Source organism: Nycticebus coucang, chromosome 21 (genome assembly GCF_027406575.1).
Source record: "Nycticebus coucang isolate mNycCou1 chromosome 21, mNycCou1.pri, whole genome shotgun sequence".
Classification (NCBI taxonomy): Eukaryota; Metazoa; Chordata; class Mammalia; order Primates; family Lorisidae; genus Nycticebus; species Nycticebus coucang.
This window is the reverse complement of record NC_069800.1, coordinates 67,260,763-67,281,833: the sequence shown is the minus strand read 5'-3', so window position 1 is coordinate 67,281,833 and position 21,071 is coordinate 67,260,763. Positions and strand designations below refer to the sequence as shown.

The 21,071-nt window shown below is 45.0% G+C and overlaps 1 protein-coding gene across 3 annotated transcripts in view; it reads right to left on the bottom strand.

Annotated features, from left to right (window-relative positions):
• DNAJC5 (DnaJ heat shock protein family (Hsp40) member C5) overlaps positions 1–21,071 on the bottom strand; it is a 36,139-nt gene that overhangs the window by 14,694 nt on the left and 374 nt on the right. The gene's annotated exons all lie outside the window — the stretch shown is intronic.

Genomic DNA, 21,071 nt, shown 5'->3' with positions numbered 1-21,071 from the left:
ATAGTCCCAGCTACATGGGAGGCTGAGGCAAGAGAATCGCTTAAGCCCAAGAGTGAGGTTGCTGTGAGCACTCTACCAAGGGCGACACAGTGAGTCTCTGTCTCAAAAAAAAAAAAAGAGACCTGTGATGCCATTGCACTCTACAGAGGGCAACAAAGTGAGACTCTGTCTCAAAAAAAAAAAAAGAAAAAGAAAAAAGAAATTTTTCCTCATCCTAAGGTCGCTGAAGTTTTGTCACTTATAGGGAAACTGCTTTATTGGGAGCTGATCTGGGCAAGGCAAGAGATACAGACCAGCGACCAGCTTCCATTTGTCTGAGTAATGTCCAATGCCCCAAGTCTCAGGAGCACCCACAGAACTACCCATTTTTTCCTGGAGTCTACAGGTGGCTCTGTCCTATTACAAACTTCCACGTGAAGGTTTTGTTTGTTAGTTTTTGAGACAGAGTCTCACTTTGATGCCCTTGGTAGAGTGCTGTTGCATCATAGCTCACAGCAACTTCAAACTCTTAGGCTCAAGTGATTCTCTTGCCTCAGTCTCTGAGTAGTTGGGACTACAGGTACCCACAATGAGCCAAAATGCCTGGTTGTTTTTAGAGACAGGCTCTGTTTCTTGCACAGGCTGATCTCCAACTCCTGAGCTCAAGCAATCTACCCACCTTGGCCTCCCAGAGTGCTGGGATTACAGGTGTAAGCCACTGTGCCTCACCCACACATGAAGTCTTTTTGGAGATTCTCTTTTGTTCTGTTTTCAGCATCCTTTACTCAAAAATGTCTGAAATATCTGAGGCCATTTCCAAAATTTTCACAAGAACTACAAATGATTTGATATTTTTTTATTTCTTTCCTTTCCTTTTTTTTTGAGACAGAGTCTCACTATGTTGCCTTCAGTACAGTGCCATGGCATCATAGTTCAAACATCCTGGCCATGTTTCAAGGCCAATCTATGCTCCTCTCTCCAGCCTCCCCTGCCTGCTGTGCGTCATCCCAGTGTCCAACCAGGGGCTGGACACACAGTGTTGAAAGCCACAGCAACCTCAAACTCTTGGGCTTAAGCGATTCTCTTTCCTCAGCCTCCCAAATAGTGGGACTACAGGTGCCGCCCACGACACCCTATTTTTTGTTTTTTTTTTGGTGCAGTTGTCATGGTTGTTTTAGCTGGCCCAGGCAGGTTTCGAACCTGCCAGCCTCGGTGTATATGGCTGGCACCCTACCTACTGAGCTACAGGTACCGCCATGATTTGGTATTTCTATACACATTATTAGATAAAACTACTTCAAAAATTCATGTTTTTTTTTTTTTTTTTGAGACAGAGTCTTATTATGCTGTCTTCGGTAGAGTGTGACACAGCTCACAGCAACCTCAAACTCTTAGGCTTACGCAATACACTTACCTCAGCCTCCCAAGTAGCTGGGACTACGGGGGCCCCCACAACACCTGGCTATTTTTTTTGTTGTAGTTGTCATTGTTGTTTGCCAGGCCCAGGCTGGATTCGAACCTACCAGCTCCGGTGTATGTGGCTGGAGCCCTAGCCGCTGACCTACAGGGGCTGAGCCTAAAATCATGTTTTAATGTAGGCACTCCACTATGAAAATAAGGAGGGCTTTATTTATTTTTTTGTAGAGACAGAGTCTCACTATATCACCCTCGATAGAGTGCTGTGGCGTCACACAGCTCATAGCAATCTCCAACTCTTGGGCTTAGGCGATTCTCTTGCCTCAGCCTCCCGAGTAGCTGTGACTATAGGCACCCGCCACGACACCTGGCTATTTTTTTTTTGTTGCAGTTTGGCTGGGGCCGGGTTTGTACCCACCACCCTGGGTATATGGGGCCGCGCCCTACCCACTGAGCCACAGGTGCTGCCCTCTTTTTTTTTTTTTAATTGAGACAGAGTTTTACTTTGTCTTCCTCAATAGAATGCCGCAGCGTCACACCTCACAGCAACCTCAAACTCTTGGGCTTAAGCAATTCTCTTGCCTCAGCCTCCCAAGTAGCTGGAACTACAGGTGCCCACCACAACGCCTGGCTATTTTTTGGTTGTAGTTGTCATCGTTGTTTAGCTGGCCCTGGCAGGGTGTGAACCCGCCAGCCCCAAGGTATGTGGCCGGTGCCCTAACCACTAAGCTATGGGTGCTAAGCCACAAGGAGGCCTTTAAGTGCAGTTCTACAGCAGTGTCGGCACTGCTGTAGTTCCCCAGTCCCCAGACTGCGAGGGCTGAAGTCTGGGTGTAAGACATGTGGAGCAGGTATCACATCCGTGCCACGGCACCTGCTTGATGATGAGGGTCCAGGACTTCTTACCACTGCTATGCTCCTCTCTCCAGCCTCCCCTGCCTGCTGTGCATCATCCCAGGACAGTGGCTGGACAGGCAGTGTTGACAGCCACTGCCTGGCCAGGGGTAGGAAGATGGAATATGCAGAGAAGTTCCAGGCCACGAAGATAATACATTCTACGATGGATGGTCTGAAAATAAAGATGCTAAGAAAAGGACTCTTAGGAACTCTGACGGGGAGGGAACACTACAAAGGCCAAACAACACACGTGAGGATAAGGGGAAGAAAAGGTGAGGAATAGAGGCAGACACCCGAAAGATAGGGGCAGGAGAGAACGTGTGTTGTGATAGAGCAGGACAAAGTTATGTTACATTAAAATACACAGGAAACAAGAAACTACCAGGAGTGCCAGTCCCACTGGGATGGGGATGACACCAGTACTCCCTCACGTGTCAGGGGACAGGGGCATGACATAGCACGGAGAGTTGTGAGGGACACAGGTGCCAATGGCAGATGGAGCAGGGTAATGGTGCTCCCTTGAATGCCCTTGGTCCACTGTGCAGATGGAAATCTCTTGCTAAAAATAAAAACTTTAAAAATGAAATAAACTGGGCGGCGCCTGTGGCTCAGTCGGTAAGGCGCCGACCCCATATACCGAGGGTGACGGGTTCAAACCCAGCCCCAGCCAAACTGCAACCAAAAAATAGCCGGGCGTTGTGGCGGGCGCCTGTAGTCCCAGCTACTCGGGAGGCTGAGGCAAGAGAATCGCTTAAGCCCAGGAGTTGGAGGTTGCTGTGAGCTGTGTGAGGCCACGGCACTCTACCGAGGGCCATAAAGTGAGACTCTGTCTCTACAAAAAAAAAAAAAAAAATGAAATAAACTGGTGGTACTTCTAACTTCCTGAGAAATATTTAAAGTCAATGATAAACCATGTAAAAAACCGACTGCCAAAGGCCAGGCAGGCAGGCTGCATGCTGGGACAGGGGCCAGAGCACAGAAAAAAGGAGAAAAGACCCACAGTATAAACTTATCACTCTGAGTTTCTTATTTGTTCTAAAAGAAAAAGTTAACAGACTATAGAATAGAAGGAATTGGCTACCACGTGACTCCACATGGGGAAGGCCAGAGAGATGAGTGCCTCCCCCATCTGCGCACCTGATTTTTAAAAAATTTTAATTTGTTTTATTTTTATTTATTTATTTACTTATTTTTTGGAGGCAGAGTCTCACTTTGTTGCCCTTGGTAGAGTGAGGTGGCATCACAGCTCACAGCAACCTCAAACTCTTGGGCTTCAGTGATTTTCTTGCCTCAGCCTCCCAAGTAGCTGGGACTACAGCTGCCCGCCACAATGCCTGGCTATTTTTTTGTCGTTGTCATTGCTGTTTAACAGGCCTGGGCAGGGTTCGAATCCACCAGCCCCAGTGCATGTGGCTGGCACCCTAACCACTAAGCTATGGGTACTGAGCCTGTTTTATTTTTATTATTATTATTTTTTTATTGTTGGGGATTCATTGAGGGTACAATAAGCCAGGTTACATTGACTGCAATTGTTAGGCAAAGTCCCTCTTGCAATCATGTCTTGCCCCCATGAAGTGTGACACACACCAAGGCCCCACTCCCCTCCCTCCGTCCCTCTTTCTGCTTTTCCTCCCTCGCCCATAACCTTAATTGTCATTAATTGTCCTCATATCAAAATTGAGTACATAGGATTCATGCTTCTCCATTCTTGTGATGCTTTACTAAGAATAATGTCTTCCACGTCCATCCAGGTTAATACGAAGGATGTAAAGTCTCCATTTTTTTAATAGCTGAATAGTATTCCATGGTGTACATATACCACAGCTTGTTAATCCATTCCTGGGTTGGTGGGCATTTAGGCTGTTTCCACATTTTGGCGATTGTAAATTGTGCTGCAATAAACAGTCTAGTACAAGTGTCCTTATGATAAAAAGATTTTTTTCCTTCTGGGTAGATGCCCAGTAATGGGATTGCAGGATCAAATGGGAGGTCTAGCTTGAGTGCTTTGAGGTTTCTCCACACTTCCTTCCAGAAACGTTGTACTAGTTTGCAGTCCCACCAGCAGTGTAAAAGTGTTCCCTTCTCTCCACATCCACGCCAGCATCTGTAGTTTTGAGATTTTGTGATATGGGCCATTCTCACTGGGGTTAGATGATATCTCACGGTTGTTTTGATTTGCACTTCTCTAATATATAGAGATGATGAACATTTTTTCATGTTTGTTGGCCATTCATCTGTCATCTTTAGAGAAGGTTCTATTCGTGTCTCTTGCCCATTGATATACGGGATTGCTGGCTTTTTTCATGTGGATTAATTTGAGTTCTCTATAGATCCTAGTTATCAAGCTTTTGTCTGATTGAAAATATGCAAATATCCTTTCCCACTGTGTAGGTTGTCTCTTTGCTTTGGTTATTGTCTCCTTAGCTGTACAGAAGCTTTTCAGTTTAATGAAGTCCCATTTGTTTATTTTTGTTGTTGTTGCAATTGCCATGGCAGTCTTCTTCATGAAGTCATTCCCCAGACCAATATCTTCCAGTGTTTTTCCTATGCTTTCTTTGAGGATTTTTATTGTTTCATGCCTTAAATTTAAGTCCTTTATCCATTTTGAATCAATTTTTGTGAGTGGGGAAAGGTGTGGGTCCAGTTTCAGTCTTTTTTTTTTTTTTTTTTTTTTTGTAGAGACAGAGTCTCACTTTATGGCCCTCGGTAGAGTGCCGTGGCTTCACACAGCTCACAGCAACCTCCAACTCCTGGGCTTAAGCGATTCTCTTGCCTCAGCCTCCCGAGTAGCTGGGACTACAGGCGCCCGCCACAACGCCCGGCTATTTTTTGGTTGCAGTTTGGCCGGGGCCGGGTTTGAACCCGTCACCCTCGGTATATGGGGCCGGCGCCTTACTGACTGAGCCACAGGCGCCGCCCCAGTTTCAGTCTTTTACATGTAGATATCTAGTTCTCCCAACACCATTTATTGAATAGGGAGTCTTTCCCCCAAGGTATTTTCTTGTTTGGTTTATCAAAGATTAGGTGGTTAAGATGTTAGTTTCATTTCTTGGTTTTCAATTCGATTCCAAGTGTCTATGTCTCTGTTTTTGTGCCAGTACCATGCTGTCTTGACCACTATGGCTTTGTAGTACAGACTAAAATCTGGTATACCGATGCCCCCAGCTTTATTTTTATTACTAAGAACTGCCTTAGCTATACGGGTTTTTTTCTGGTTCCATACAAAACGCAGAATCATTTTCTCCAAATCTTGAAAGTACGATATTGGTATTTTGATAGGAATAGCATTGAATAGGTAGATTGCTTTGGGAAGTATAGACATTTTAACAATATTGATTCTTCCCATCCATGAGCATGGTATGTTCTTCCATTTGTTAATATCCTCTGCTATTTCCTTTCTGAGGATTTCATAATTTTCTTTACAGAGGTCCTTCACCTCCTTTGTTAGGTATATTCCTAGGTACTTCATTTTCTTTGAAACTATGGTGAAGGGAGTTGTGTCCTTAATTAGCTTCTCATCTTGACTGTTATTGGCGCATACAAAGGCTCCTGACTTGTGGACATTGATTTTATATCCTGAAACATTACTGTATTTTTTGATGACTTCTAGGAGTCTTATGGTTGAGTCTTTGGGCTGTTTTATTTTTTGTAGAGACAGATTCTCACTATGTTGCCCACACTGGTCTCAAACTCCTGGCCTCAAGGGACCCTCCCATGTCAGAGCCTTCCCAAGTGCTGGATTACAGGTAGGAGCCACTGTGTCCCCACAACTCACAAAATTAAAACAAGATGATAAGACTAGGTACCACCTACTGTAGGCAAAGACCTGGGAAGAGACCAACCACCTCAACCCAGAATCACAGCCTTGCCCGGAACAGGCATGTCCCAATCTATAAAACCATTCTGAGGGTAAGATGAGCTATGGAGAAACGAAACCTCACAGCCTGACGCCCTTTTAATTCATAAACTGAGCTATTACTGACAGGTTTTAGCAGAGTATTCAATAAATGTTTGCTGAATTACTTTTATCAATACTGATTTATGACCAGATACCTAATAAGGATTTTCCTTCATAAACTTATACTTGGAATACAATAATTCAAAAGAGGACAGAAATCGATCAAAAATAACTACAGAAATGTGTTTATAAAGGAGGATCACTAGAGTCTCGGCCTTCAAACCCTGCTGGGCATCCAAGAGCTTGTGGCCTCACTCCGTCAGTGCAGCGTACACATCGTCTTTAAGTATAGACAGCAGAGACGCAAATCTGGATGACACTATGAGGTCACAGGGCATGAAGCCTGGGCAGCCGATGCTTGGTCCAGCTAGACCAAGGGACAGAACGGGGCTGACAGACAGAAGGGGCACTTCCATGATCACAGCAATGTTGTCATAATTACTCAGAACAACGCTAAAGAAAGAGACCCTAGGGTAGAACCACTACTATGACCAAAAACCTCAAAGACAGCCCCATTAATCGTTAACACTCAAATCTTCAACTTTATAAAAATGCTCATGACCACAATCCCACTGCAATATCACACTTAGTAACCTGTGCCCTGTTCATTTGTGATGCCACAAACCAATGACCCACCCTCCCGGCTGCAGCTTCACCCAACAGAAACAGGCTACTCCAATAGGGCAGACCCCACTCTGCTGCCTGAGCCTGAGCTTACAAATGCCACAGGCAACACCAGGATGCTTCCTGCACTTCCAGTGGCAGCACATTCCAGAACATAAGCCAGAGAAACAGCACCAACTCTCCTGCATTAACCCCCTGTCTAGGGACAGCCAGCAGTGCCTCCTACTGCTTTCGACCAAGTAGACACACGTGGTTTCAGAGTGACTGTCTCCCTGCAATTACGGCTAGGATCAAATGATTCCAACGAGTCAGGGTGCACCAACTAAACCATGACAAGCCAACGTAAAAGACAATGAACTTCGGAGCTAGTACTCAAACATGCACGCATTTCAAATGGACACACAGTAGGACTGGGACAGAACTGTTGATGAAAGCTGTAGTGTCACCCACACACCAGCAACAACGCAGGGAACCCATAGCATGTGTGGGGTGTGGGCGCACAAGCCTGTACCTACTGAACATTCTCAAGATGCCTGTGAGACAGTGCCTGGGCCAGGGGCTGGGAGGGCAGCTCGGGGTGACCTGCCTGGACTAGAACCTGGCTCTGTCAATCACAGGGGCTCAAAGACCAGGCAAGGTACTGAACATCACACCTCAGTCTCCTCTTTGTCAACAGGGTAAAAATAGTCTAGGAAGGTATGGCTCTGAGCTAGCCCATGCCAGGCACACAATGAGCATTAGCTATTGCAGTTTGCAGATAAGAAGACTGAGGCTTGGGAAGGTGGAGGAATTTACTCAACCTCACTCTGCTAGGGATCAATAGGGCTGTGATTCAAATCTAAGCCTGAGTCTCAACCACTGTACATCATGACCAATACTCAGTAACCATTTGATAAAAGGGAGTAGGGCAGCGCCTGTGGCTCAAGGAGTAGGGCGCTGGCCTCATATACCAGAGGTAGCGATTCAAACCCAGCCCTGGCCAAAAACCGCAAAAAAAAAAAGGGAGTAATTCCTGACATCAAGCCTTTTTGGAGTAAGGTACTGTATGTTCCCCTGACCATATTTTTTTTAACAAAAATGAAATTAAAAATTAGCTCAGCACGGTAGGGAATGCTTGAAGTCCTAGCTATTCAAGAGATTGAGACAGGAGGATTGCTCCAGCCCAGCAGTTAGAGGTTACAGTGAATTGTGATCATGTCACTGCACTCAAGCCAGGGTGGCAGAGTAAGACCTTTAAAAAAAAAAAAAAATTATTATAAAATAAATATATGTACAGGCGAAGTTTATAGAGCTGAATAAGTTTTGTGGGTTATATTGTAATTAACTCTCAGCTTGAAGATTAACAGTAATTATTACTGCATAGCACTTTATTATTATTTTTTATTTTTTTGCAGTTTTTGGCCGGGGCCAGGTTTGAACCCGCCACCTCCAGCATATGGGGCAGGCACCCTACTCCTTTGAGCCACAGGCACTGCCCCTGAATAGCACTTTAAATGTAAAAAAAATACTCAGGCATTGTGGCGGGTGCCTGTAGTGCCAGCTACTTGGGAGGCTAAGGCAAAGAATCGCCTGAGCCCAGGAGTTTGAGGTTGCTGTGAGCTGTGATGCCACAGCACTCTACCAAGGGTGATAAAGTAAGACTCTGCCTCAAAAAAAAATAAATAAATAGGCGGGCGTGGTGGCTCACGCCTGTAGTCCCAGCGCTGTGGGAGGCCAAGGCAGGTGGATTGCCTGAGCTCAGAGGTTCGAGACCACTATGAACAGCACTGAGCCAGAGTAAGACCCCGTCTCTACTAACATCAAGAACATCGCCAGAGGAAGAAGAAAATGAACAAAGAGTACTTCAAACGAAGAAGAATGAACAAGGAAGTTGAAATTAAAAATAAAAAATAATTTAAAAAAAAAAAATAAATAAATACAGAGGAGCTGGGCATGATGGCTCATGCCTATAATCCCAGCACTTTGGGAGGCTGAGGCTGGAGGATCTCCTGAGACCAGGACTTAGAGACCAGCCTCAGCAAGAATGAGACCCAGCTACTTCAGCATCTGAGGCAGGAGGATCACTTTAACCCAGGAGTTCAAGGATGCAGTGAGCTATGATTTTGCCACTGCACTCCAGAGTCAAGGACAGAGTGAGATCCTGTCTCTAAAACAATAAACACAACAACACACAAAAAAACACGAGTTGGGCATGGAGGCTCACATGTGTAATCCTAGCACTCTGGGAGGCCAAGGTGGGTGGATTGCCTGAGCTCACGGATTCAAGACCAGCCTGAGCAAGAGCAAGGCTCCGTCTCTTAAAAAAAAAAAAAATTAGTCCCAGCTACTCAGGAGACTGAGGCAAGAGAACTGCTTGAGCCAAAGAATTCAAAGTTGCTGTAAGCTACGATGCCATATCATTCTAGCCTGGGGTGACAGAGTGACACTCAAAAAATAAGAGTAAAGGGCAGGTACAGTGGTTCATGCCTGTCCTGTGATCCTAGCAATCTGGGAGGCTGAGGAGGGTAAGCTGCCTGAGTTCACAGGTTTGAGACCAGCCTGAGTCAGAGCAAGACCTCATCTCTAAAAAAATAGCTCGGCGTTGTGGCAAGCACCTGTAGTTCCAGCTACTTTGGAGGCTGAGGCAAGAGAATCGCTTGAGCCCAAGATTTGAGGTTGCTGTGATCCTCAGTACCATAGAGATGCCTTGATACTCTACCAAAGGCAACAAAGTGAAACTCTGTCTCCAAAAAATAAATAAATAAAATAAAATACCTGAAATCAGTCATGTTTTTATTTTTTGCAGTTCTTGGCTGGGGCCAAGTTTGAACCCGCCACCTCCAGTATATGGGGCTGGTGCCCTACTCACTGAGCCACAGGCGCCACCCTCCATTATGTTTTTAAAATTAACTGAAAAAGTTCTGTGCCAGACAAGGGCTTTTACTATGCTTCATTCATCTTTTTTTGTTCTTTTGTTTTTTAATTAATAAATGTTTTTCTTTTTTAAAGATAAAATCTCACTATGGTTTCCCAGGCTGGCCTCAAAGTCCTAGGCTCAAGCAATCCTCTCACCTTAGCCTCCTGAGTAGCTGGGACTGTAGGCAGGTACCCACTGCACCCTGTTCATCTTAAACCTTTTTCTTTTTTCAATGTTATGGACAGCTATTTATTTATTTATTTTTATTGAGCAATAATAATAATAATGCAAAAAAAGTAACATTCACATTGTCAGAGAAGAGTATGTCTATCACAGAATGCTCTGACTCTGAGGTTCAGTATGGAGTCATCAGTTAACTTCTTTTTTCCCAAAGTCTCAAAAAATAGACAACTAATATTTATAAATAAAAGATAATTTCAAAATTCAGATCATGCCAAATCTTATAGACAATAGAAAAAGAAGAAATACTTCAAAATCATTCCTCTGGATATACCTGATACTAAAATTAGAAAAAATATATTATTATAGGGCAGCGCCTGTGGCTCAAAGGAATAGGGCGCCGGCCCCATATACCAGAGGTGGTGTGTTCAAGCCCAGCCCCAGCCAAAAACTGCAAAAAAATAAAAAATAAATAAATAATAATAATAATAAATAAATAAATATATATCTAATTATAAAGGGAAATTATAAACATATTTCACTTATAAATGAGGATGCAATATCCTAAACAACATATTAAGTTGAATTAAAAATTAATGTTCAAGTAATGTACTTTGGTCAAAACTAAATCCAATTTATGTGAGAATGCTACCACACTTATCAATTCTCTCAATAAATGTCAATGGCTTGAATTCCCCACTGAAAAGGCATAGATTGGCTGATTGGATTAAAAAACACAAGCCAGGTGGCGCCTGTGGCTCAGTGGGTGGGGCGCCGGCCCCATATGTCAAGGGTGGTGGGTTCAAACCCAGCCCCGGCCAAACTGCAACAAAAAAATAGCCGGGCGTTGTGGCGGGCGCCTGTAGTCCCAGCTGCTCAGGAGGCTGAGGCAAGAGAATCGCGTAAGCCCAAGAGTTAAGAGGTTGCTGTGAGCCGTGTGACGCCACGGCACTCTACCGAGGGCAGTACAGTGAGACTCTGTCTCTACAAAAAAAAAACAAAAAAAACACAAGCCATTGGGCAGTGCCTGTGGTTCAAGGAGTAGGGCGCTGGCCCCATATACTGGGGGTGCCGGGTTCAATCCCAGACATGGCCAAAACTGCAAAAAAAAAAAAAAAAACAAGCCATCTATTTACTGTCTGCAGGAAACATACCTCACATCAAAAGACAAATTAAAACTCAAGAGTTAAGAGTTGGAATTCAATTTTTCAGGCAAATGGAATTCAGAAGAAAAGAGGGACTGCAATCTTATTTTCAGATACATGTGGATTTAAAGCAACTAAAGTCAAAAAACACAATGATGGTCATTTCACATTGGTCAAGGGAAAAATACAACAAGAAGACATTTCAATTCTAAATATTTATGCACCCAATTTAAATGCTCCCAGATTCTTGAACAGACCTTGCTTAGTCTGAGCAATATGATAGCCTATAACACCATAAGAACCGAGGACTTTTTTTTTTTTTTTTGGTAGAGACAGACTTTCACTTTACTGCCCACGGTAGAGTGCCGTGGCGTCACACAGATCACAGCAACCTCCAACTCCTGAGCTTAGGCAATTCCCTTGCCTCAGCTTCCTGAGTAGCTGGGACTACAGGCGTCCACCACAACACCTGGCTATTTTTTTGTTGCAGTTTGGCCAGTCAGGTTTGAACCCGCCACCCTCGGTATATGGGGCCGGCGCCCTGTCCACTGAGCCACAGGTGCTGCCCAATAACAGGGGACTATTAACACCCCTCTCTCAGAGCTGGTCAGATCCTCTAAACAGAAATTAAACAAAGATATTAGAGATTTAAATGAAACCCTAGAACAACTGTGCTTGATAGACATATCTAGAACACTCCATCCCAAAGATAAATAATATACATTCTTTTCATCCCATGGAACATTCTCCAAAATTGATCATATCCTAGGACATAAAACAAACTTCAACAGAATCAAAAGAATTGAAATTTTACCTTGCATCTTCTCAGACCACAAGGCACTAAAAGTGGAACTCAATCCCAACAAAAACATTCAACCTCACACAAAGGCATGAAAGTTAAACAACCTTATGCTGAATGACAGTTGGGTGCAGGAAGAAATAAAAAAGCAAATCATTAACTTCGAGTATAACAACAATGAAGACACAAGCCACCAAAACCTATGGGAAACAGCAAAAGCAGTCCTGAGAGGAAAATTTATCTCTTTAGAAGCCTACATTCAAAAAACAAGAGAGTGCATCAACAATCTCACAAGCCATCTTTTTTTTTTTTTTTTTGTAGAAACAAAGTCTCACTTTACTGCCTTCGGTAGAGTGCCATGATGTCACAGGACTCACAGCAACCTCCAGCTCTTGGGCTTCCGCGATTCTCCTGCCTCAGCCTCCTGAGCAACTGGGACTACAGGCACTCGCCACAACGCCTGGCTATTTTTTTTTTTTTTTGGTTTGCAGTTCAGCGGGGCTGGGTTTGAAGTCGCCACCCTCGGTATATGGGGCAGGCGCCCTACTCACTTGAGCCACAGGCGCCACCCCTCACAAGCCATCTTATGGAATTGGAAAAGGAAGAACAATCTAAGCCTAAATCCAGCAGAAGAAAAATATCCAAAATTAAATCAGAGATCAATGAAACTGAAAACAAAAGAATCATTCAGAAAATTAATGAAACAAGGAGTTGGCTTTTTAAAAAAATAAGTAAAATACATAAACCTTTGGCCAGACTAACTAGAAATAAAAAAGTAAAATCTCAGCTCAGTGCCTGTGGCTCAAGTGGCTAAGGTGCCAGCCACATCCACCTGAGCTGGCGAGTTCGAATCCAGCCTAGGGCCCGCCAAACAACAATGTCGGCTGCAACCAAAAATTAGCTGGGCGTTGTGGCAGACGCCTGTGGTCCCAGCTACTTGGGAGGCGGAGGCAGAGGCAGGATAATCGCTTGAGCCCAGGAGGTGGAGGTTGCTGTGAGCTGTGATGCCATAGCACTCTGTCCAGGGCGACAGCTTGAGGCTCTGTCTCAAAAAAAAAAAAAAAAAGTTAAATCTCTAGTAACCTCTATTGGAAATGATAAAGGGGAAATAACAACTGATACCACAGAGATACAAGAGATTATCTCTGAATACTACCAGAAACTTTACACCCAGAAATTTGATAATGTGAAGGAAATGGATCAATATTTGGAATCACACCTTCTCCCTAGACTTAGCCCAGATGAAACAGATCTCCTGAAAAGACCAATTTCAAGAACTGAGATCAAAGAAACAATAAAAAATCTCCCATCTTAAACTTTTTGTTTTAACTTGTACTTTAATGGCTACAAACATCTTACACTTTTAGTGTTTTATTGATGAAACTCTTCACATGGAAACTCTTCACAGAGTCTCACTTTATGGCCCTCGGTAGAGTGCCATGGCATCACACAGCTCACAGCAACCTCCAACTCCTGGGCTTAAGCGATTCTCTTGCCTCAGCCTCCCGAGTAGCTGGGACTACAGGCGCCCGCCACAACACCCGGCTATTTTTGTTTGTTTGTTTGCAGTTTGGCCGGGATCAGGTTTGAACCCACCACCCTCGGTATATGGGGCCGGAGCCTTACTGATTGAGCCACAGGTGCCGCCCCACATGGAAATTTTTTAATAAAGTTAATGCAATCTAACTGTTAAGTTTAATTTTGAGATGAAATTATGGCTTGGCACTGGTGGCTCAGTGGTTAGGGTGCTGGCCACATACACCGTGGCTGGTGGGTTCAAACCCGGCTCAGACCTGCTAAACAACAATGACAAGTGCAACAAAAAAAATAGTTGGGCACTGTGGCAGGCGCCTGTAGTCCCAGCTATTTGGGAGGCAAGAGAATCGCTTAAGCCGAAGAGTTTGAGGTTGCTATGAGCTATGATGCCACATCACTCTACCCAGGGTGACATAGTAAGACTCTGTCCCCTAAAAAACAAAAACAAACAAAAAAAACACTCCTAAGAATGTAGGGTGGCGCCTGTGGCTCAGTGAGTAGGGTGCCGGCCCCATATACTGAGGGTGGCGGGTTTAAAACCAGCCCTGGCTAAACTGCAACAAAAAATAGCCAGGCATTGTGGAGGGTGCCTGTAGTCCCAGCTACTGGGGAGACTGAGGCAAGAGAATCGCCTAAGCCCAAAAGCTGGAGGTTGCTGTGAGCTGTGACACCACAGTACTCTGAGGGTGACAAAGTGTGACTGTCTCCAAAAAGAAAAATAAAGAAAAATGCAGTGGGACCGCCTAGCTAAAAATTAAACATTTGCTCTGCTAATAATCCCTCCCATAATAGAAGGAAAAATAAAAACTAGGCAGTGGCACATGCCCCTTCTGCTGAGCTGCAGTCACGCTCTATCTGGCACCTGCAGCCTGGCTGAGGGAGGAGGCCTCTGGCCTGGGCTCACTCATTCTGAGGCTGTCTGGCAGTGAGCCCATGGATTGGACCTCTAGCACCTCAATTCAGCTCCTGCCTTTACTGAATTAGCAATCACAGGCCAGAATAAGACAAAATATTTAGGTTCTGGCTTGGCGCCCGTAGTTCAGTGACTAGGGTGCTGGCCAGATACACCGGGGCTGGTGGGTTCAAATCCGCCTGGGCCTGCTAAACAAAATAAAACAAAACAAAACAAAAAACGAAGAACAGGGCGGCGCCTGTAGCTCAAAGGAGTAGGGCGTTGCCCCATATGCCGGAGGTGGTGGGTTCAAGCCTAGCCCTGGCCAAAAACTGCAAAAAAAAAAAACGAAGAACAACAAGGGTGTTGTGGCAGGTAACTATAGTCCCAGCTACTTGAGAGGATGAGGCAAAAGAATCACTTAAGCCCAAGAACTGAGGTTGATGTTGTGAGCTATAAAACCACAGCACTCTACCAAAGGTGATATAGTGACACCTTTGGAGTAGGATGCTGGCCCCATATGCCGGAGGTGGCGGGTTCAAGCCCAGCCCTGGCCAAAAACTGCAAAAAAAAAAAAAAAAAAAGATATTTAGGTTGTTGGTTCCACAGAACACATTTCCACTCAACCTGGTGAAAAAAAGCAGAGGCTTGGTTGGAGTAGGAAGAGCTCTCTAAGAAGAGGCTGGCCACCCTCCAGAGACCCAGGAGGGTGGGGCACAGCTGACAGGAGCTGGCCAGTCAGCATTCCAATGTTCTGACTTGCCAGGACTGTAACTTTATAACCAGTCTGCACAGAATTCCTAAGAACACAGCAATGTAGACACCAACGACTCTGCACACTTCATCTGGTAAACCACCATTTTTTCTGGTGATATGTATACAATGTGCAACAATTCAAAGGATAATAAAATTACAAACAACACATGATTGGGTTGCGTTCATGTATTTAAGGAATATTCACTAAATACCCACAGGTACATATAATTTAAAAATATTAATCATGGCTGGCATGTTGGCTTAGACCTATAATCACTGCACTTTGGGACGTTGAGGTGAGAGAACTGCTTCAGGCCAGGAGTTTGAGACTATCCTGGGCAACACAACAAGACCCCATCTCTATGAAAAAATGGAAAAGTTAGCCAGGTGGGATGGCATGTGCCTGTAGTCCCAGCTCCTGATAAGTTGGGGCAGGGTTGTCGGAGCCCAGGAAATCTGATGCTACAGTGAGCTATGATGACATCCCTGTACTCTAGCTTGGGCAAAGTGAGCTCTTGTCTCAAAAAAAACTCCAACAAATAAAAATATTAATGAGGGGCGGCGCCTGTGGCTCAGTCGGTAGGGTGCCAGCCCCATATACCGAGGGTGGCGGGTTCAAACCCAGCCCCGGCCAAACTGCAACCAAAAAAAAAAAAAAAATAGCTGGGCGTTGTGGCAGGCACCTGTAGTGCCAGCTACTCGGGAGGCTGAGGCAAGAGAATCGCTTAAGCCCAGGAGTTGGAGGTTGCTGTGAGCTGTGTGAGGCCATGGCACTCTACCGAGGGCCATAAAGTGAGACTCTGTCTCTACAAAAAATATATATATATATATTAATGAGGTCTAATATGTAAGGAGTAAATGACAAAATTCTCTACCACAGAACCATTCTCTCTCTTTTTTTTTTTTTTTTTTGAGACAAGAGTCTCAAGCTGTCACCCCTGGGTAGAGTGCTGTGGCATCATAGCTCACAACAACCTCTAACTTGGGCTCAAGTGATCCTCTTCCTTCAGTTTTTCTATTTTTGTAGAAACGGAGGTCTTGCTTTTTGCTCAGGCTGGTAACGAACTGGTGTGCTCAAGCAATCCACCACCTTGGCCTTCCAGAATGCTAAGATTACAGGCGTGAAACGCCACCTGGCCCCACTCTTGTAAAACAGAATGATTTTGGAATAAAGTGAAATTTTCGTATATACAGCTTAATCTTAAAGAAGAAACTGATCAAGATAGAATTTTCAGTGATTTGTCCCAAACCTGGGCTTGTTAAGTACTTCCTTGTTTAGAGACTGAGATGCTGACTTTCATTTCTGCAATTTCTTTCTTTCTTTCTTTCAAGAGAGAGGATCTCATTTTGTCACCCAGGCTGGAGTGCAGTGGCATGATCATAGCTCGCTGGAACCTCACATTCCCGGGTTCCATGCTCAACTTTTTTTTTTTTTTTTTTTTTGTAGGAATGGAGTCTCACTATGTTGCCCAGGCATGTCCCAAGCAATCCTCTAGCCTTGGCCTCCCAAAGTGCTGGGTTTACAGTTGCGATACTCGCACCTAGCCATTTCTGCAATTACAATGTGAAACATCAACATGTCTGGAAAACTCTAAAAATTTAAAACAATTTTTATTTTTAAGATCTACACCTGTTGAATGTCTGCCATGTACCAAGAATAAAGCAGAACAAGCTTTTTCATCAACACATAATATATTCAAAGTTAATGCAAAGACTGATGAGAGACAAAATCTACACTAAAGATTGCTGGGTAATCTAATCCTTAAATCTTCAGAGCTGAATTGCTAGTGACTGGTAACGGACTAGCCACTAATCCTCTTCCATGGATGTCATTATCCAAGGTGGTCCAGGCATAACAGTCCCAGCTCTTAAAATGACAAAAGCATTTTCATACAATAGGGCTATTACTATTTTTCAGCACCTTGGTCACTTCTATTTAGGAAGCAGGACAGGGACAAGTACCCTCCTTTTACAGAATGCAGAGGTGCAGAGACAGAAGGGGCCCTAGTCATGTGAGTCTTGCCTTGTCCTCTTTCAGGAAGGAAAGTCTGTGATAGGCAGGAGATATGTCTGACAGAAGACCACACTCCCTGGACACCCAGGAATCTGTGGCACAAGAATGCTTCCTCAGAATATAATAATGAACTCACTTTAGGAGTTTTAATTGCCCAATGTAAATACCTAGAGATGCACAAGGGTCTTGTGCAAGATGAGCCATTGCGTTACATTTCCATACAAATGGCTTCCAATGAGTCCCCTGAGTAGAAGGGGTCTGTTTTCTTACTGGAGAAAAACTGGCTGCTCTCCTTTAGCTGGTATCATTTGCCCATTTACACTTCAAACATTATGTACCCTGCTCACCTCACTACCTGAGTCCAGAAGCAAACTTCTGTCTTAAATAAAATTCTACCTGATCATGACTTCCAAACCCATTGCATTTTAGTTATTCATTCAACAAACACACTTCATCTGAGCATGAACTATACCTGAGGCCACATTGTGCACATCTTACATCTAGGCCCTGAAGATACATCAGCAGCAGCTTGTCACAAGATTAATCATGCTAGTGTCAGGTAGGTGGTCAAGGAACAATGACAAGAAATCTGGGGGCGGTGCCTATGGCTCAAAGGAGTAGGGTGCTGGCCCCATATGCCAGAGGTGGCGGGTTCAAACCCAGCCCTGGCCAAAAATTGCAAAAAAAAAAAAAAAGAAAGAAATCTGGTACCAAAGGCTTGAGTTCAAGTTCCAGGTCTGACAATTACTAAGAGTGAGATGCTGAGCAAGGTAGTGGTGTCCAGGGTAGTTCTACTACTAGACCCAGCAATGTCAATACTCTGCAAGCAAGTGGGACTCCACAGGACATAAATAACTGAGCAACGTGCAGCCTGTTTCCTCTCTGAACCATGTTTTTTTTCTTTTCTTTTTTTTATTTTGAGACACAGTCTCACTCTGTCATCCTGGGTAGAGTGCCGTGGCATCACAGCCCACAGCAACTTCAAACTCTTGACCTCAAGTAATCCTCCTGCCTCCGCCTCCCAAGAAGGTGAGATTACAGGCAGCCACCATAATACCCAGCTGGTTTTTTCCCTTATTTTTAGTAGAGACAGAGCTTCACTTTGCTCAGGCTGGTCTCAAACTCATGAGCTCAAGTAATCCACCTGCCTGGGCCTCCCAGAGTGCTTGGATTATAGGCACGAACCACCGTGCCCATGTTAAAAGAAACATTCTACGCTTGGTGCATGTAGCTCAGTGGCTAGGGTGCCAGCCATATACACCAGAGCTGGGGGGTTCAAATCCAGCCTGGGCCTGCCAAATAACAATGACAACTACAACCAAAAAATAGCCAGGCATCGTGGTGGGCGCCGGTAATCCTCTTGGGAGGCTGAGGCAAGAGAATCGCTTAAGCCCAAGAGTTGAGGTTACTGTGAGCGGTGATGTCACAGCACTCTACTGAGGGTGATACAGTGAGACTCTATCTCAAAAAAAAAAAAAAAAAAAAATCACTCTAAATTAACGTGGGCATGAAGTGAAGATCTGCAGAGGATTCCAGAGCCTAGGAGCTCCAAAGCAGGTCCTGCCGTTCTTCAGAAACTCTTCTCAGTTAAGAGCTAGGCACATGCTACTTGGGAGGCTGAGGCAAGAGAACCACTTAAACCCAAGAATTTGAGGTTGCTGTGAGCTGTGACGCCACAGCCTTCTAGTGAGGGTGACATAGTGAGACTCTGCCTCAAAAAAAAAAAAGAAAAGAGGTAGGCATGTGCCCCACCAGCTGTAATTCACTACCACATGTCGTAACAGAGTATAAGGACCAGAACATGGGTTTTTTCCTGGTGATCAAAGACAAAATTTCTAAAGGCTTTTTTTTTTCCCACTTTGTTGCCCTTGGTAGAGTGCTGTAGCATCACAGCTCACAGCAACCTCAAATCCTTGGGCTTAAGCAATTCTCTTGCCTCAGCCTCCCAAGTAGCTGGGAATACAGGTGCCCGCCACAATGCCCAGCTATTTTTTGTTGCAGTTTGGCTGGGCCCGGTTCGAACCCACCATCCTCAGTATATGAAGCTGGTACCCTACCCACTGAGCCACAGGTGCCGCCCACACCTGATTATTTTTTTGTTGTAGTTGTCATTGTTGTTTAGCAGGCCCGGCGGGTTTGAACACGCCAGCCCCAATGTATATGGCTGGCGCCCTGACCACTGAGCTACAGGCGCCAAGCCTCTAAAGCAGTGATTCTCAACCTTCCTAATGCCATGACAGAAGGCATAGCATGATATATTTTCACTGTTACAAAAGGGTCGCGACCCACAGGTTAAGAACCGCTGCTCTAAAGGCATTCTTACCAGTAGTACATCTGACTTTTTCAATAACTTTTAAATTTTGAAATAATTACAAAGTCAAAGTTGCAAAAAGATTTACAGGAAGGCCTCAAGCACCCTCCCATCCACCTGTACCTGGTGGTCTTTCCTCAGTGAGGGAAGGATGGTTGGTAACTCAGTCCCAGGAGTAAACACTACTGGTCCCACAACTCCCAGGAACTCTGCTCTTCCATGCAATCAGTACTCACCCACAAACACTTTCAGGTGACATGGCCATCAAACTGCACAGCTGTGGCTAAAGTGCCTCACTTTCATTCACCTGACAAGTATTTACTGGGCATGTGCCAGCACCGTTCTCTGCACAAAACAGTCTCCCCATGGACCTTACCTCACAATAAAATATTAAGTATCATAAATGTATTAAACAGGACATTAGGAGGATTAAGTACTGTGGGAAAAATTAAGCTGGGAACAGAGATAGGAAACAAAGAGGTGGAGAGTTGAAATCAGAATGCAGTGTGGTCAGGAAGAACTGAGCCTTCCAGGCAGACCAGAGGGCAGAGCACTCATTTGTCCTGGGGCTAGAAAGGAGCTGCCACACAGGTACACAGTCTTGGGGGCCAGGGTCACTGAGGGGTGGGGGGACTGAGACCCTGGAGGTAAGCCCTCCCCACCAAGGATTTCCAGCCAAAGGCCATACAGCCAGCATAGGCAACTCCAGCCTTTCACTTGGCCAGAAGCCACCAGGAACCCCCACTTCATCCTGTCCTGTCCCATCCCACAACACGGACACAGCGAAAGGAGAACCAGGAACAATCGGTCAGAAACTTCCCTAAAGCTCTTAAGTCGAGGCTTCTAGCTCCTTGTTTGACACATTACTTATTCCTGAAACTCAGCAAGATGCTTTTTTAAGAGAGAGGCAAATATATGAATATAAAATCTTAAAAGCTAAAGGGTTAGCTTACCTACAGGCAACCCTGAAAACAGATGGAGCAAAGTAACTGTTCTTTCATTAAAATAGGCTTTTCTGAACAATGTCTAGCAATTCAAACACAGCAATAAGGCTATGACTAGTTGGTTACAAGGATCAATCCAAATCTTCCCCACCAGGCCTAACCCTGAAAACAAAACTAAAGCTGCAATTCTTGCTTCCTTTTCCTGCATGACACAACTGAACGAATTCTGAGAAATCATTTCTTAGGGACATGAAAAAGGGAGTCCTTAATCCGGCCGCTTAGCACTAAGTTAGAACCTGAGCAGATGAGCACCCTGAGAGTACAGTGCGAAGCGTTTCTCAAAATAATGTTTTTATAAAGAAGACGAAGTTTCTTCTAGTAAACAAATGCTTTTAGAATTTACAACATTGAAGCGATTTATCTGAAGGACATAGGGAACAATTTCCAATTCTCCAAGCTGCAAATGCACGACGACCCGGGGCTCAAACTCGCGGTCCCGACCTCCTTGGGAGGTTCCGACTTCGCGGGACCAAGAGCCCGGCGGGTCCCGGAGGTGGGCCGAGCCAGGTAGCCCAGGCCACGCCCCTCGGCCGCCCGCACCCGCAAGCTGAGGAGGGGCTGTCGCCCCACAGAAGCCGGCCGCTCAGCCACCACGGCAACCAGGTGCGCTCGCTTCGCCCGGCCCGGCCACCGTCGCACGCCGCCAAGCCCCGGCCCTTCGCTG